Genomic DNA, 18,113 nt, shown 5'->3' on the forward strand with positions numbered 1-18,113 from the left:
CACTGACCTCAGCAGTGTTCCCCTGGATTTACACCGGCGCAGCCGACATGTTCCATGGAGCGAAGCTCTTTTAAAGAGCCAATTTTGTGCTATTTAAAAATGCATTTTCCATAATGTCACCTAGTTAATTAGGCAGGTGACAGCTGCACAAGGCAGTGCCAAACCCTGCCAGCTACCTCCATGCAGGAGAGCACAGAGAACAACGTGGGTCTACTCTGACCTCCTTTGACAGTGCATAGGGAGCTTGTAATAGAGGGAATGGGAATAATGGACTAATGACAAACATACACTATCTTACTGACTTCAGTCCAGTGGGGCTGTGTAAATGCCTCCGCAAGAAGAATTCAGCTCTTAGATGAAACCACATTCCCAAAAGACCCATCATCATAATGGACATTCTCAGTGTAGAGGCCAAGGGCTGAATGGCCAGAAAATTTACTTATCCAGAGGAGATTGTCAAAGTTAGGGTGACAGGCAGCAGCATGGGGGAGCTTGCACTGCCGCTGCCCAGGCTGTAGCTCAGTAGAGGTCTTCTGTCTCCGGGACTGTCCGTCCAACACTTTCCACTAACTCTGAATTCACTGATCAAAAATGTATGGAAAGAAAAAGTGCAGGCTATAAAATGTCCCCCCATTGTTCCTGCCAACAGGGGAAGGAGATTCAGATCCTGCTAATTCCACTCGCTCTCATTGCAAAGCAAAAACATACATAGGTTTTTTCTCTCATCCAGTGGCAGCTACTTTTGTGTGAATCAATTTTATATTCCAAAAGGAAGAGAGAGAGAGAGGAAGAGAGAGCAGAAAGCTGAGTGCCAGTGGCCATCATCCAGATATTTTTGGCTTGTTCTTTTCCCCCATTCCAAGAAAGTCAAAGTAAAACAGCTTGTCAGATCCTGGCCTCAGACTCCTCCTACATTCTGGGACTGGCTTGTTGGGAAATATGACTAGGAAGGGGATTAGCATCTGCATTGTCCATCTAGTGTCCTGGGAAAGAGGTTGATTTTGCTTGGGAGAGGCAATGGTAGATAGGCCAATGTTTGTCTCTGTCTCCGTCTTCTCTGTGATCTGTCCTTTCAATGCTATCACTGAGTGGGATTTTCAAAACCCTGACGCTGATCCCTTTGAAGTCAATAGTAAAACTCTTGTGAACGTCAATGGGAGCAGAGTTAGGCCAGCATTGCTGAGTGCTGTTGAAAATCCGGCCTGCTTTCACAATGAATGTCCCATTGTACCTTTCCCTCTCCTGTCTATTGAAGACGGGCAAGACAAAAAGCAATTCATATCCACACCCAATCACTGTAACTTGGACCCATGTATCCTGTTCCTCCAACCATCTTGTCATAGGAGTAAGACCCAAATACCGAGCCATAGACAAATCAATCTATTTTGGGCTTAGCCAACAACTCCAGAGGTAACAGTGCCTGAGGTTTAATGATGGCTCCTATGAATAGCAATTTTGATATGAAAAATATCTTCCTTCCTGGACTGATATGTGTGGAGCAAGTGGGGAAATTCCAGAAGCCAAAAGATTTGGGATACAATTGGACTTGACATCTTCGTTTAGCCACATAGAATCATAGAATCTCAGGGTTGGAAGGGACCTCAGGAGGTCATCTAGTCCAACCCCCAACACATCTTGATTAACGAATTAGGGCCTGATAAAACAAAAGGTTACTTTCACTTTGAAGTCAATGGGAGAACTCACATTTAAAGTTAAGCATGGGCTTAAGAGCTTTGATGGATCAGGGACTAGAGAGCTCAACATCTTGCAGTCTTGCACTGCAGTTGTAGGTGTGAAAAAATAGCAATGAAGACATGGCGGCATGGGCTTCAGTGCAGGCAGTACAAGCCCAGTTGAAACCCTGGGTATGTACTTTATTTCTTTTAGCCCGTGCTGGGATCTGTGTCATCTTGTCAGCTGTGCTAGCTAGATTAAAGCTAGAGAGGATTTGCCAGCCCATGCTGCAATCACATCTTCCAACTGTGGGGTAGACAAACCTTCAGTTAGCAATGGCCTACCAGCAGCTGATGAATGGAGAAGTCATGTTTGTTTGCAACTATTTCAGAAAGAAGAACTTGCTCAAAATTTAGTACAGCAGAGTTTCCCTAGGAAATGAAATATAATAGTCTCGGCTTTCAATATACTCATGCGCTCACACAAGTAGTCCTTGCTTACTATTCATTTTAATGAGACTGTTGCAGGACTCAAGCGAACAAGGGTTGAAGGACTGGGCCCTACAACTCTATCACTAAGAATGTGTTGGGGTTCCCCTGAGATCTCTTCCACTTGGTTCTCCAAGAACTCAGTTCAAGTCCAATCTTGTCATACAGGTTGCTTTATTTGGCATAAAGCAAAGCTATGCTGAGTTGATCAGACTCAAGCCTAGGGGATGGGTATAGGGTGTACCTCACATCCAAAGTTACACAGCAAACCTCTTCTTTTATATACGTTTACATATTACACTGCATTTACTATACATTGCATCACACATTTTGGGATTGGCTTTGTCACTTTGTAGGAACCAATCCCAGTACAGCACGTACTGTCCATCCATGACTTACTCGTTACCTCATCTTACGTTCCAGGCTTCTCCTACCTATTGTTATCCTGTCCATTGTCAATTATTCCCTGGGTGTTCTCCCTTAGCTTAGCTAATACAGACATTCTGTCTCCAGCCTGCTGATCCATTTACCCCCACTCACCCTGTCTCCCAAGAAATGAGACCTCACTCATGGCCAATGACTCACGTCAAACAAGTCAAATACAATGCAGTGTATACTCAATGCAAAGTACATTAACGTAAATTTTCATGCAGCATAAAAGATCTCTGAAATGGCCAGACAACGGGAGACTGAAAACATCTCTAGGGCTATACATAATCATATAGCTCATGTGTATGTATTATGTATATGTGTGTATCTATAAAATACCTGGGTGGCAAGCAGGATTTTCTTTTATACTTCTCCCACAAGTACTTTTTAAAATGTCCTTTGAAAACACCTCTAGTGACAGCACCTCAACCACCCCCTTAAACAGATCATTCTGATGCCTAATTGGTCTTACCATTAAGATGTTTTTTTTAAACTAATGTCTAACCAAAATGTTTCTTTTTTAAGATTCAAGCCATTGCTTCTTGTTATGCCTCTCTCAATGATGTCTACATAATATGGATTGATACAATATCCAGCGACGGCTTTGAGGAAAGCAAATACCATCCACTAAGGAGAGGGGACATAGAAATGAGTCTCACACACACACATACACACTCACTCAGTCACTCACTCTAATGGTTAGGCAGCTAATATGATGTGACTGCTGCTTTTCATAGATTCATAGAGTTTAAGGCCAGAAGGGACCATTAGATCATCTAGTCTTACTTCCTCTATATCACAGGCCAGTAGATTTTACCCAGTTACTCCTGCACTGAGTTTAATACCTTATGTCTGATTAAAGCATATTTTGTATGCTGCTTATCATGCTGATCAGAATCATCTCGCAACTTTGTGCTTCCTGTCTCACCATATAAATTATTTGCAAGGCTTTGGATCGGGGACTATTGTTTTGAGTGTACAGAACTTAGCACAATGGGAGGAGGGGCAGTTGCAATTGCAATAACAACAGTTGGATCCGTGGTACGCAATACACAAGACAAGTCCTGGCAGCACATATTATCAAAGCCCATCAAGTGTGCAGTATGTATAATATCAGACTGTGGTGCTTTAATATTTGCCAAGTGCTTTGAGATCCTTGAGCGAACGGTGTTAGGGGAAGTTCATTATCATTATTGCTTCATCAGTGTCACGCATGTTTTCTTTTTTCCTTAACACTGCTCAAAAACACTGATTTGTTCCATGGCAAGTGATGATTCTCCATCTCTGGAGATATTTTCCATGTTCCATGGCAAGTGATGGAATCTCCATCTCTGGAGATATTTAAGAGTAGGTTAGATAAATGTCTATCCGGGATGGTCTAGACAGTATTTGGTCCTGCCATGAGGGCAGGGGACTGGACTCGATGACCTCTTGAGGTCCCTTCCAGTCCTAGAATCTATGAATCTATGACCCAGCCACGCCAGCAGCCTTTGCTCAGACCAGCTGTGGTTTCATAAGAGCACAGTATGTGTGAAGCAGCTGCTATGTTAGGAGGCACACTGGAGCTGCAGAGACCCCAGGTTATCTTCCCTTTTGGAAGATGGGGTTTTGGACTGCAGGGGACAGAACAGACAATGGCAGGCTGCCTCCTCCACCAGGGCTATGCAAGGCTTAAATAAAAATCACATCGTTACTAAATACAAGCTGTTGGTGTCATGCAAAACAGAGCATACAGTGAAGTCCAAACTAAACCACTGTTATCATTCCTGCTGTCCACCCCCTCGATCCATTCCTAAAACCCATTAGAATTACTAGTCCCACCTGAAACTGCAATGCAAGATTGTTCTTAAAGGAAATTAGCTGGGGTTTTTGTCCAGCCATGTTTTAAATCAGAGAACACAATCAATGAGGTTTCTGCCACATCATTTGAAGGATCATTCTACTATCATCAGAAAGATCTCACCTTTCCTGATACTTATCCTAAAGTTTCCTTTGCTTTCTGATTTCTCCTTATTATAGTCTGCTGGTCCCTTAATAATGTTACACCTTCGATTTATATACCCTTGAAATACTTGGACACTTATCATGTACCCGCATTAGTCATTGTTTGCTCAAGTGATAAACACTTAAGTCTTTGCATCCTTCCTACTCTTTCCCTTTGATTATGTTTGCTGCTTTTCGCTGAGTTGCTTCCATCTTTTTCAGATGCCCAGACAAAAATATAGTCTTCTAAGTATGGCCTCACCACACCAATATATAGATGCACCAACACTTAACAGTTCTATGGCCTGTTGCCTCTTGCAGGGGGATGTTAAACTTGAAACCACTGCCACTTTTACATTCAAGTGCTACAACTGACCCCAGCATAAGGAGTGGTGTGCAAAGCAACCCTCAAAACTAAACCAGAACAAAATAAGATCTACATCTTTTCCTTTTAATCTGAGCCGCCTACAGGCCTTGCTACCAGCTGCTTCATCTCCTCCTTGCGCGCCTCGCAAGAGGTCTTAGAAATGAACTTTCGACAAATTACATTTCTGTAGATTACGTTTGCATACATCTGAATTTTAGATCTTAACATCGGGGCCATAAATTGATTAAAAAACCCTGAACTCTCGAGCCATATCTGCTGCCATTGTAGTGAGTACTATAAAGCCAAGCAAAAAGAGTGACAACGGAGCAGAACCGCGGGGTGAATTTAACGCAGTTGGGTCTGGCAAGCTGCACGTGTCATCAGAGCAATAATCTCTAAATAAACCAAGACAGAGACAAGCAGATTTATGGGAATCTAGAAAAGCAGGGAAGCTGAGATTCTGTGAAAGACTATATCTTTATTCCCTCTGCTCTCCTACATCCCTTTGGACATAACTCAGGCATGTGAAGCCGTGTATTTGGCTGCTATCAACAAAGCACGTTGGGTTTTTTGATGGGGAATTATTCATCTAATATTGGAAAGAGGAAAAAGAAAAACTAGCCTTGATCCTTTAGTATATTATATCTACCCATCAGGAGTCCTGCTTGTACGGCTGCATCATTGGTACCTGACAGATGCAACGGGTTGAAAGATGTTAATCTCAGTGGCAGTGTTAATACTAAAAATGGCCTAGAAAGCTAGAAGATGGAACCCATCTACCTCTGAATCCAAAGTCTGGTGCATTAACCACAGCTTCATCGACTGAGTTTTTCTGTTCCTCTACCAAACCTGCTTTGGCCAGTTTCGCAAATTCCACCAAGCTGTCAGACCAGTGACATCAGTGGATTTAAAGCCAGGGGTAATTTGACCCTTTGCGCTGCCTAGGGAAGATGTTTGGATGACTTTGGATGACTTTAGAAAAGATACGCTCTAGCTCCAGCACAAGGAATTCGGCTTGACACAGCACTCACTGGGTGAGATTCTATGGCCTGTGTCCCTCAGCAGGTGAGACTAGATGATCCGAATCATTTCTTCTGACCTTAAAATCTATGAATCTATGGGGGGAAGTCATTAAGAAGAATATCACTTTTAAATGGGAGGAATGTGTATGAGAAAAGGGAAGGAAGGGGGAACTAATGCTTTTTAATCAATGTGTCCCGTGGAAACAATTCTGCCTCTTGCATTAAATGAACTCCAGGCAGGATTTTCACAGCCTGGAAACAGCCCAAATAAAGCTTTTGCCTAATTAAAACAAGCAGTTGAAAGTACCGAGCGGTGTATGAAGAGGGAGAATGGAAAGGCTGTAAATGTCCCTTTTATGGCCTACTAGCTAAACTTCACTGGTCCTCCAGTATTTCTGGGATATTTATGCAGCAACCAACTTCCCTTCCTGTTTAATTTTTGCATGTGTCTGAGGTTACGGCTCGTGAATGAGACTGATGACTGCCATTTTCTGCTGAGGCAGAGAGAACGTCCTCACATTGCTCAAACAATGTGCCTCAGGGTGCTATGCTGAGGGGAGAAATATATGAACCTCGACGGACAGTTAGATAGACAGATCGACTGATCTGGGCCTGGAAGGTTCACTTCCAAACATGAAGGATCATCATCTTTCTGCGTGGCCATTCACACCTTAGCCACTGCATTGGGACTGCAGGCAAAGCTGCCAACGAGTGGTGGTTCTTTTGTTTTGGACCCTTGTCAACTGGGAACTAGCCGGAGCCGGCCCCAAATCACTTCACAAGCGGTTATCTTTCTAACCTCATCATGTGGGGCTGTCGCATCCCAGAGGCTATGCAAAAGCTGGGATCCTGGCCAGGGCTCAGGCTGTGCATCTGAGGCCTGACCCAAAGCCCACTTAAGTCAGTGGGAACCTAGCCAATGATCAAACCACAGGTGAGGGGTAGCAATGCTGTAGGTAAAGAACATAAGCAATTTCCCTGACACAAAAGATACCTGTGCATGCTGCCATGCAGATCCTGATGCCTGGATGTCCCCAATAAGCTGGGCGCAAACCCAAATCACAGTACAGCGCCCACCAACAGCAGTGGAGACCCTTTGGATCAAAGGTGGAAAGAAGTGAGGAACTCAAATGTCCCTCTTCCAGTTCAACAGCAGCCAGGCTTCCTGCAATCCAGACTGTGGCATAACCCCCAACACAGAACAGGTTGCTACAGCTGCACGTACACATTAAATAAGCAGCAGAGTCACTGCAGATGTAACAGCCATTTCCATGTAGCAGGCCAAACCTTGAGGAACCCCATCACTGCTGGGGAGCAGTGACATCTTTCTGACCGCACACTGCTGTTAGCGGAAGGCAAAGGGGGAACGGATCGCAGGGAGAAGCAGGACTTTGCTAATGCAAGCATTAAGTGTTATCTATTCCCATGCTATTAATGCAGCATCTTTAAGATGGTAAAAATCTCCTCCGATCTGCACAACGAATCTCAGCTCTCATCGTCTGTTCTCTCTCCAGGCACATATTCTGCTGAGCAATCCTGACATACAAGTAGATCAGGAGACCAGAGTCCACATGGGTCTGAGAGAAAACCTCTCCTGAGGACAGAAGAAAATGGGAGGGGAGAAGGAGTAGGAGTAGGAGTAGCAGGGACAGAGGAATACTTTTTTTCAAAGACATTTGGTCCCCCCTCTGAAAATCAAGAGCCCAGTGTGATGTCCATGGGCCAGCCTAACAGCCATGAAATGTGAATGCAGCCCTAGCAAACCATTCTGGGTTGGCTGTTTTCATTGAATACCATGTTCTGTCTGACTCCTCGCTGTTCAAGTCTTGGCACCTTTTGGGTCTAGACAATATTTCTGTTGCGTAGACAATCATCACAACTATTGAGATGATGGGCCACTGATTGATGATAAAATGCCTTACTGATGGGAGCTGAGATGAGCACAAGAGGTCATGGCAAGACGTTTTTCTTTAAGCTACCCCTTGCTCTCCAAACCAAAGGGAGTCTTCACTGCTGGGGGAGTGCAGGACCCTACTGAATGGTGCCGGACTGAAGGAAAATGCTAGAGTAATGCACCACCAGCAGCAGTGGACGCTTTCCAGCTTCCCACCCCGTTCCTGACTTGAAGGTGTCACTTGTAGGGGAGAGACACTTTGATGACAGTTTGAACTTTATCCTCTCCCTAGTTGGAGCCAAGTGCTTGTCACACACCTTGTGAGGTGATGAGTAGCTACCTCGCCCCAGAGGGTAGATCGGGGAAGGATTGTATTCCTCGTAGACTCCCTCTAGGATGCTGCAGCAGGCTGGTCCAATGGGAAGTATTGGACCACAGTCCTTCCTCCTCCTCCTCCTCGGGGATGCTGTACAAGGTCTGCAATTGTGACTGGCTCTGTGAAGGCCATGCCAGGAGCAGGAAGGCTCTTTGTTCCCACGTACATACCCGGCTAAGGCTACGTGGACCCTTACAGCGATGTGTCGAGAACTGGCGCTACCCACGTTGCTACACGCCGCGATGAACGGCAGGCTGCATCCGCGCTTGTCACGTGGCACAGAGGGGAAAGGCTCTGGTAGGGGGGAGGCAATGGCGAAAGGCTCCGCTGGCAGGGAGCAGAGGGGGAAGGCTCCGGACCCTTTCCACACTGCCTCTTCCTGCCAGAGCCTTTCCATGCTACTGGAGTTTTTCCGGTGGGTGGCGGGGAAAGGCTCCAGCAGCAGGGAGGCTACACTGCTAAAAGTAACGGTGTAGACATGGGAGGCACGGCTTGGGTGTGCGGAGAGCCTGTATAGGGTATATACCCTAGGGGTCAGAGGTGTAGGGAACATTACTCTATTTGCCATGTACACTGCTATTTTTATCCATGCTTGCTGAGTGTGCAGTGTCGGTACGCTACACGCCCACATAAACGTAGACATACCCTAAGGGATGGTCAAAGCCTTGACTGTTGAATGTCACGCAGAACTTTGACTGCATGCTACTCTGTTGTGCATGTGACAAGGACTACTCTCGAGGCCATTAACAGCAAAACATTACCCACCAATAGTACAAGTTCCTGTGACTTAGTAGATTGCCTTGTACTCCCCTGTCTGTCTGTATCTGTCGCTTGTGTCTTGTACTTAGACTGTAAGCTCTTTGGGGCAGGGTCTGTCTTTTGTTCCATGTTTGTGTCGCGCCAGTCCATGAGTAGGGCTCCGAGGAACTAAGATAATATAAATAATATTCGCAACTGAATTACCGGAGGCCTATTCAAGGGCGTGTGCTATTTGTTATTTGAGCATACTGGGATTCCCACATGGTTTGGGTGGAAATATTAACAAATCCCCCTGCACATTTCAAGAATACATATTGAAATACGCATCATTCACCTTTCGATAGTCTCCTGTTAAAAAGTATGGATCCTGCACCAGGGAGCAAAACCAATACCATGTGGCCAATCACGCACCACAACTAATAGTCACTCAATGGCTAAGATGGACCATTTGCAAAGAGCCAAGGATTTAGTGAAGGGAAAATAAAGTTCACTTGAACTATTCTGCAAATGCTCATGGACACAGGATGCATTCACAGTTAATGGGACTGCTTTGCAAGTGATTCATGTCCCAAAACCATTGCACTGTGGGTTTGATTCACATTATTCGATCAACTCTAATAGACAGCTACAGGATAGATCAATTCTGTTTTTAAAGCTCTCTATAATGTATCTAATAGCCACAGGATTCTTTGCTGCTTCTACAGAACCAGACTAGCACGGCTACCCCTCTGATATCTAATAGGTTAGTATGTAGAGGAATCTATCTATTTTGGGTTCAGCCTGGCTTGCCTAGCAGAAGCAGTCCTAGTTAAGTGGCATGGGTAAGGTAAGTAGGATGTGGCTCGAACTTCCCATATTTCCTTGTGATGTTCACTCATTGTATGGAAAAAACAGTTTTTGTTACCTTCATTAGCATGTTACACTGACTACAGAATGTCCTGTCACTTTCACTAGTATGTTACGCTGGCGATCTCGGTGCTAACCATCCTCACGTTGAGTTAATGTACTCGATTTATTTATACAATTAATTTTGCTTTATTTGCAGGGGGTTGCTGTGACCGCACTGTGATAGCGATTGCAATACATAAATGCACCGGTCAATTATCTCTAGAATACTTCTTCATTGACATGTTTCAGTGCACCATGGTTCTTCTCTTACACTTAACAGCCTGTGGTCATGTACCAGACTTTTAGGCTTGGCCACCAAACTGACAGGAAGAACAATCAACCCACTTGTGATCAAAGCAGTAGAGAAACAGTGCCACTGGTAGTAAATCAGATGAAAGTCAGTTTTGTGGTGTGTGGGTGTGTGTAAACAATCTTTAGGGATATCTATATATATATCTATATTGTTCCTGTTACATGGTGCCTAAATTCTACTAGATAGATAGATTTTAGCAAAGGGAAAATTGTTCTCTTGAAATCCTGTATCTTAAGTGAAAAGCTGCCTATCCCATTGGCTAATGGAAAATATTTGTTTCTTTCTGTCAATAAACTTCCTTTTTCACTGGGTGAAATTTCAGCCTCTGCCGATTTTTGCTGTGAAAAACTGTACTTGCTGGTTGAAATGACTGCATTCTGCCAGTGACCGAATTGACAAATTCCTGCAAATACTAGGATACTTTTCAAGTATCACTGAGCAAAACTGTATACGAAAATACGAATTGCCATATTGGATCAGGTTCCTGCTTCTGCTAGTCCAATATCCTGTCTCTGACAGTGACCAGACCAGATACTTCAGAGGAAGGTGCGAGAAACCCGAAGTGGATATTTATGCATATGGAGAAGTTTCATGCTAACCCCATCAATTAGTGATTGGTTTGTAATCTGAAGCCAAATGGATTATATCTTGAATGGGTTTTACCATGACTACATATTAATGGTTAAAAGCCAATGGCTTTGATAGCAAAAGTGATCCAAAATCCTGAAATCCCAACCCTTATCTTGCCCATAGACCTTCCTGTCATCTTGACCTCTGCGTTCTGAACTATTTAATTCACACCATTGTGTCCAGCTGTTGTAGAGGACTTTCTGAAAGAATGAGACTGTCCACTGGTCATTAGCCAGAGGGAGCTAGAAGTATTAGCTGACCTTTGTATAAGCTGGACTCTGCCTTCTGCTACGCATCTGCCAAAATGTTTGCAATTATATTAATCTCTGGCCTACAAAAAGGATAAAAGGCCTAATGCTACTATTGGCAGTGAATGGAGAATTCAGTTGGTGGAGGTTTCGGAGCAAAACATCTTCAGTTGTGTTCCTGTGCCGCTGTGCATGCAGTTCGCTTTGTGTGCAATTTTGCTGAAAACCAGTGTGGGTGCAGGACTGTGAAAACCAGATGTGCATGCCACATCTACTGCAATACCAGTGCACACCAGGGCACAGGGAGAGAGGATGAGATTTCAAACTGAACTCTGAGTTGCCTCGCTTTCCTGGGTTTATGTCAGGGCCTTACCGTGATTTGAACATAGTTTTTGTGGTTTAATTTGCATAATTGATGAGATGGAAAATTATCTCTATGATTGATGGATGTTCTGAACGCACCATAGTTTGTCACGAAATATAATGCATCTGTAGATAAGTGAGCTGCTCCTGCCATGTTATTTCCCAACAGGGCTATAAAATGCAAACTTAACCCTACTGGGTTGTTTTTTTGTTTTTAATTTGTTTCCAGCATAACATGCAACACAGTAAGCAAACACGGCATCAGCTAAAGTTGCCACCTTCCTTCATTGACCTGCAAGGACATGGTTGAGGTAGAAGAACAAAAGACGTATTTCCGGAGCTGTTTCATGGCGTTCCTGTCACACCCAATGAGCTGCCCATTGGAAATCGTTTAATTATATCACTGGGTTGTATTTTTATCCACCTGCTTTGAACACACTCCTGTCTTACTTACACAGGCAAAACACCTCCTTGAATTCCAGGATTCTCTTTCAGTGATTCCATTGTCATTTGTCCCAGTATGGGCCTGATTTGGCAGTCCATACCCATACAGTGAAGCACTTAAGTGCATGTGACTTAACAACATGCGTAAGTGCTTTGCTGTACCTCAGTATGCACTCAAATGATCTGCTGAATTGTGGCCTTGGGGAGGAGGCGTACCATGAGTGAGCTGGTGAATTGGAAGAAGTCTGTGATGTTCTGTTTGCCAGCCGGTGGCCAGACACGGGGAATCTCTTTAGACCTCAACCCCAACTGGTGGCTGGACTCACTTTTCAGCATAGGTCTTCCACATTAGCCTCAGCTGAGACTTGGACTGGGGACCTCTTGGTAAGCCAGGATTTATCACATAAGCTAAGGGTACTTGAGAGATCTGAGAACATGTGACTCCCTTTTCACCCGACTGGCCACAAGAGGAGCAGACATGTTCTGAACCTGTGATCTACAATTCAAGGGCAACCTGAGAGCAGGGTTTGTAGTGAACAGCAGCATGGGTCAAGCTGACAACCCTATCCTGCCATTTGAAGCGTGATTGTGTTTGTGTCTTGCTGGAGAGCTAAGCACAAATTCGACTTTGATAAAAATGGGCACAACTCTGCTGAAGTCAATGGAGTTATGGGAGCTGAATATCACCTAGTTTTCCCCCACCCAGAACCTTGGAAAAATCAGAAGAATGAAGGGTTAACTCTTGAGTGCCTCGTTATAACTACTCTTTACACTGGGCCAAACTGGTCTCATCTGGAGGTCGCTCACAGGCTCTTTCGAGGGATAGCTCAGTGGTTTGAGCATTGGCCTACTAAATCCAGGGTTGTGAGTTCAATCCTTGAGGGGGCCATTTAGGGATCTGGGACAAAAATCTGTCTGGGGATTGGTCCTGCTTTGAACAGGGGGAGGGACTAGATGACCTTCTGAGGTCCCTTCCAACCCTGTTATTCTATGATTCTATGAAGTGAAAAACACACTGAAATTTGGTCCTACCCTGTAGCATCCTTTGGAAGTAATTGAGTCAGGGACCTTCCCTTTCATCTGAGATACTCTATCAGGTGTTTACAGAGGGGAAAAAATCAGGCCATCAGGCCAGAAGAGGAAAATAATGAAGAATTCAAGGTAAGTCGTGATCATGTCTTATCTACTCCAAAGGCAACTCCCACGGCTCTTTTCCACCAAAGAAAATGAAAGATATTCTCTCTCTTCCCCCACCCCACAGCAATGCTTGCTGCAGTCTGAAGTGACAATGGGTTGATTAGTTATGATTGGCTGCTAAAGCTGAAGCGATAGACTGCTCCGATCAATTTCTCTACAATCAATTTGTTACACTGAACTCCCTTTTTCTACGTCCTCAGCTGCCTGACAGCCATCAGTTCTTCTCTTTCCCCCTCGTAAGTTTCAGCGAGCATCTGAAGAAAACTCACTGGGCTGAATTGGAGATCGCTTGGTTTGCATGCTATTGGACAGTCACATTAACTGCCTGAACCCTCCGGAGCTGAGCAGCTCAGCTGCACACTTCAAGCTTCCAGTGCGATATTATATTTGACATTCAATTTGAAACCCTGAACTCCTTTAATGTAATATCTCAGCACAATGATAGTAATAAGGCAGTAAGGCTTGCTTTCTATTTAACCACCCAAAGTAAAGTAAATAAATAAATAAACCCACTCCAATTATGTTAACCCCTTAACTGCTTTGCTGCTATCGTATGGGTACAGTCAATCATATTTAAATAAACTGGACACTAGTGAAAAAAGCATGGTTTCTGGATAGCCTCAGAGGTGTGGTCTTTCCCTGACAAATTCCAGGTGTTGGATGTGTAAAATCTGCAGAAGTTGTCTCCATGTCCCATGAAACTTTTCAAAACTAGACAGGAACTAGGCTGATTGCTGGTTAACCTGTGTCCATATCGCACATTTGGCAGAAGTTAAAGGGTTTAAGAAATGTTAGCCCTCCTGTATAATTTTCAAAGCATTGCTTGTGTTATTAGTGTCATGGTTTCCATTAAAATGACATGGCTAAGCTTCCATTAATGCTGCAAAAATATACTTGTGGGGGGCTATCATAAATCCATCCCCACATTCAGGTGATGATAATATTTATAGTTCTTGGCACCCCTTTACAGATAGAGGAAGTGAAGCATAGAGAGATGAAATGACACACAAAGGAGAATTATGGTTCTGGTTGAAAATCATGCAAAACTAGGAAGATTTTTCATACAATCAAAGAAGTGTAGGACTGGAAGGGACCTTGAGGGATCTTCTAGTCCAGTCCCCTGCATTCATGGCAGGACTATGTATTATCTAGACCATCCCCGACAGGTGTTTGTCTAACCTGCTCTTAAAAATCCCCAATGATGGAGATTCCACAACCTCCTGAGGCAATTTATTCCAGCACTTAACCACCCTGGCAGTTAGGAAGTTTTTCCTAACGTCCAACTTAAACCACACTTGCCGCAATTTAAGCCCATTGCTTCTTGTCCAGCCTGAAATCCTGGATCCAAACACCTTCCAGGTGTAGGATTTAGTGGCCAGCGATATACAGCAAGTCAGACTAGATGAGCTGATGGTTCCTTCTGACCTTAAACACGAAGGTTCGGATCTGGTTCCATGGACTCCACAATGGTCTAAACTGCCCATCTCTCATCCAAACATTCCTCTGAACTTTGGGGACTTTAGGATTGGGACCTGAACTTTGCAGAACAGACTCGTGTCTATTTTGCAGCCTGAGACAAGGAAAAACTTAGCGTTTTGCTTTGATTTTCCAAACTCTAAGTAAGACTCAGGGAAGCAGGGATGCTCATGAGTCAAAGCCAGAAACAAAGCATTTCCATGGCTCCCTTGGAATAAAAGCCACAGAGCCCAACTCTTCCCCATCACTCAGGATCTCTCAGGGTATGTCTACACTTTGACATGGAGGTATGAATTCCAGCTTGAGCAGACATACCCATGCCAGCTGTGCTCGAGCCGGCTGGCATGCTAAAAATAGAGTGTGGCTGCAATGACGTGAGCAGTGGGCGGGCTAGCCTCTTGACTATGTACCCAACGTCTCAGACAGGATTGTAATTGGGTGACTAGCCCCTCCCATTGCTTGCATCACTACAGCTACGCTCTATTTTTAGCATGCTAGTTTGAGCAGACAGCAGAGCGAGTGTGGGTATGTCTCTTCAAGCTGGAATTATGCCTCCAGCTTGACGTGTAGACATGCCCCACTGAAGTCAATGGGAATTATTTGTACCCTGTGGGATTTGAGGGGAGCCAACTCCTGTTAGTATCAATCAAATGTTTTCAGTTAACTTTAGCAGTAGTTTGACTGGACCCTACATCAACACATATCCATACTCTTGTGGTAGGAGTGGGGGTTACAGCGCGGGAGGTCTAGGTTGGATATTAGGAAACACTATTTCACCAGGAGGGTGGTGAAGCACTGGAATGGGTTCCCTAGGGAGGTGATGGAATCTTCATCCTTAGAGGTTTTTAAGGCCTGGCTTGACAAAGCCCTGGCTGGCATGATTTAGTCGGTGTTGGTCCTGCTTTGAGCAGGGGATGGACTAGATGACCTCCTGAGGTCTCTTCCAACCCTAATATTCTATGATTCTAGGATAGACAACTTTCTTTTGCTGTGTCTCTTTCTGTTTATTGTCTTTGTTTTCTGCCTTTCCTTCCCTCCCTCTTCTATTAGTACAGCTGGGGTTGAGTGTAAATTTTTCTTTTGATGTACATTTCAATAGCTATACTACATGTGCGGCAGTGTTTAAATATAAAGCTTTCTCTCTAGGTATGTTTCTGGCCTTATTCCACATGTACTGCGGTGGGTGGGTATAAAACTTCTCTAGCTCCCTCTTCCTGGATTGTCCCCTCAGAAACAGACTGAATGCCAGAAATGTAGGCTCAAACTATTTAAAAGCATTTAGACAGCTTTACTCGGCAACTCTCCGGTCAAACTTTCCCCACTTTAGGAAAGGATATATCGCCCCTCTTGGCGAATCAATTATTCAGGCGCTGTGATAGTCCAAGGCATCGGATCAGTAATAAAGTGGTGAATTATTAATCATGGCTTGTGCCATTTCGATTAGATTTGGGAAATTCAGGATTAAATTTCCGGCACCCCGTGTCTCGGACTGAGCACAGCCCAGCTGGGCTGACAGGCGTGAGATGGCTTTGTACTTTGTAGGAGGCTGCTGGATGAAAAATTACTTGAAAAGCCTGAGAACTGCAATTATTATTAGTAGTGTTTTGGTTGGCGTTGGAATGACTGAAAATAGATCTGCAATCTGCAGGGCAGTTTCAGTTTTGTGAAAAACTTGTGCTTTAATAGTTCAGTTTTTCTCCTCTTTATTACCTACAAACTCACCGACTTGCTGCTAGAACTGTGGCGTCAAAGACTAGCCACTCTCGTGAGTACTGTGTGTCTGTGTATACGGTATTTACACTTCCCACATTTTATCTCAGCTCCGAGAATACTCAGGGAGGCTGAAATCATATTAATTGGGAACACAGGGCCAGAGCTAAAATTGCTAAGGCGCTACTCGTTTGGAGATGGGAAGATGGAGGAGTGCGGAGGGAGCTTAATGGAGGAAACAAGAGCCTTGCAGTCCATCAGACCATGCCTGGAGCCCACTCGAGGTCCAGAGGAAAATGATTCTGGCATCCTCTACTCAGTCCCCAGCTGACTGTCATGCCCTCTAACAAACCACCACATAAATTCAACCCAATTTTGCCCAATCGATTTTGTTTGGCTTTCTCTTGCAGCTGCTGTATACTGCAGAAAATGTGCCTTGTGGTGCTGCAGACCTGCTTTTTGCAGGCAGAGAGGCTCTTGCAAGCCCGCTGCCTTTTACGATGATGATAGTAAAAGCAGGTTTAAACCACAGTTTGCAACCGGGAGACGTGGGAGGAGAGAATGGGGGAGGAGGGGGATTTACAGGCTTTGGTACTTCCCAGTGGAATCCGACCTGCTGCCATCCATATAGTTGTTGCTCTTTAAAACTGGTTTTGATGGGAGAAAGGAGCGTGAATGTCAGTTCACTCTCCCCCCTCTAACCAAGTGTAATGGATGGACTAAGGCCGGGGCAGAAGAGCGAGGGGATGGGGTGGCGCAGCAGGGTCGGCAGAGGGTGACTGCAGTGACTGCTGGCATCTGGGGTAAAGGAGACTGGTTCTGGAGTCGAGTCAGCGTGGGTTTATGGGCACCGTTCCATCCACAATCCTGAACCCTCTTAAAACCCCGGAAGGGCAGAGGGAAGGGCCAGGATGCTGTCAGACCGGCTGTTTCCCAGCCCGAGGAGAACAAATGTGTGATGAAAACCCATTTCCACGCCAGCTGAAATTCAGCCCTGATGCACAAGGCCCCACCCACAACCAAACCCTACTTAGAACCTTAACATGGGACTGGAGCCTTTACAATTCTGGCCCGAGCTTTCCTGCCCTAGAGGCTGACTTCCCTTGAGTTACACTGATTCCCTGTAAAAAGAAGAACCCTTCCTTCCTGCAGGTATTTGAAGGCCTCAGGACTGGAAGTGTGGTGCAAACAGTGCACAGAGTCTTCTGGGGGGCCCTCTGAATGTCACCCAAGACAGTGTAAATGTACCAGGTGTAAAAAGGGAGAAATGGAGACACAGAGAGGTTAGGGGACATGGCGAGGCAGCAGCAGAATCATGATTCAAACCCAGGTCTCCCGACGCCAACTCCCACCTTGTGGTCAATGAGAAAAGGCGACTGAGGTTTAAAATCAAACCTGCCCTGTGTCTATTTGGGAAACAAATAGTTTAATGGCTGACAGAAGAACAATCGCCTCAAAGGAAGCCGTGTACAAAAGCTGAAGAGGACTCCACAGTGCCGAAGAGGAAAATCGCGGACACGAAGGCAATAACATTGCATTTGGTGCCCTTTTCATTTCATCCAGATCCCCTGAAGTCAAAGGTTCTCAGCTGGACAGGGAGTATGAAGGTATTGGGGGAGGGGGCTGAGGTATTGCATAGAGATAGTTTCTTACCCGTGGAAGCCTTCATGACTTTGGGGGAAAGGAAAGGGGAAAAATATTTTAAAAGAATTATTTTTGAAAGAGGAGCTGAAAGAGACATCAAAACAGATCAAAGAAACTCATGGAAGTTAAGGAGGGGGGAGAAGGAAAAGCTCCTGCAGTAACATTGGATGAAAATTAAGCTTCTCAGATCTGTTTAAAAGATATTCTG

At 44.7% G+C, this 18,113-nt stretch overlaps 1 protein-coding gene across 11 annotated transcripts in view; it reads right to left on the reverse strand.

Moving 5' to 3' along the window:
* CELF4 (CUGBP Elav-like family member 4) overlaps nt 1-18,113 on the reverse strand; it is an 860,161-nt gene that overhangs the window by 238,824 nt on the left and 603,224 nt on the right. The window lies entirely within an intron of this gene.

The sequence above is a fragment of the Mauremys mutica genome, chromosome 6, assembly GCF_020497125.1.
Source record: "Mauremys mutica isolate MM-2020 ecotype Southern chromosome 6, ASM2049712v1, whole genome shotgun sequence".
Classification (NCBI taxonomy): domain Eukaryota; kingdom Metazoa; phylum Chordata; order Testudines; family Geoemydidae; genus Mauremys; species Mauremys mutica.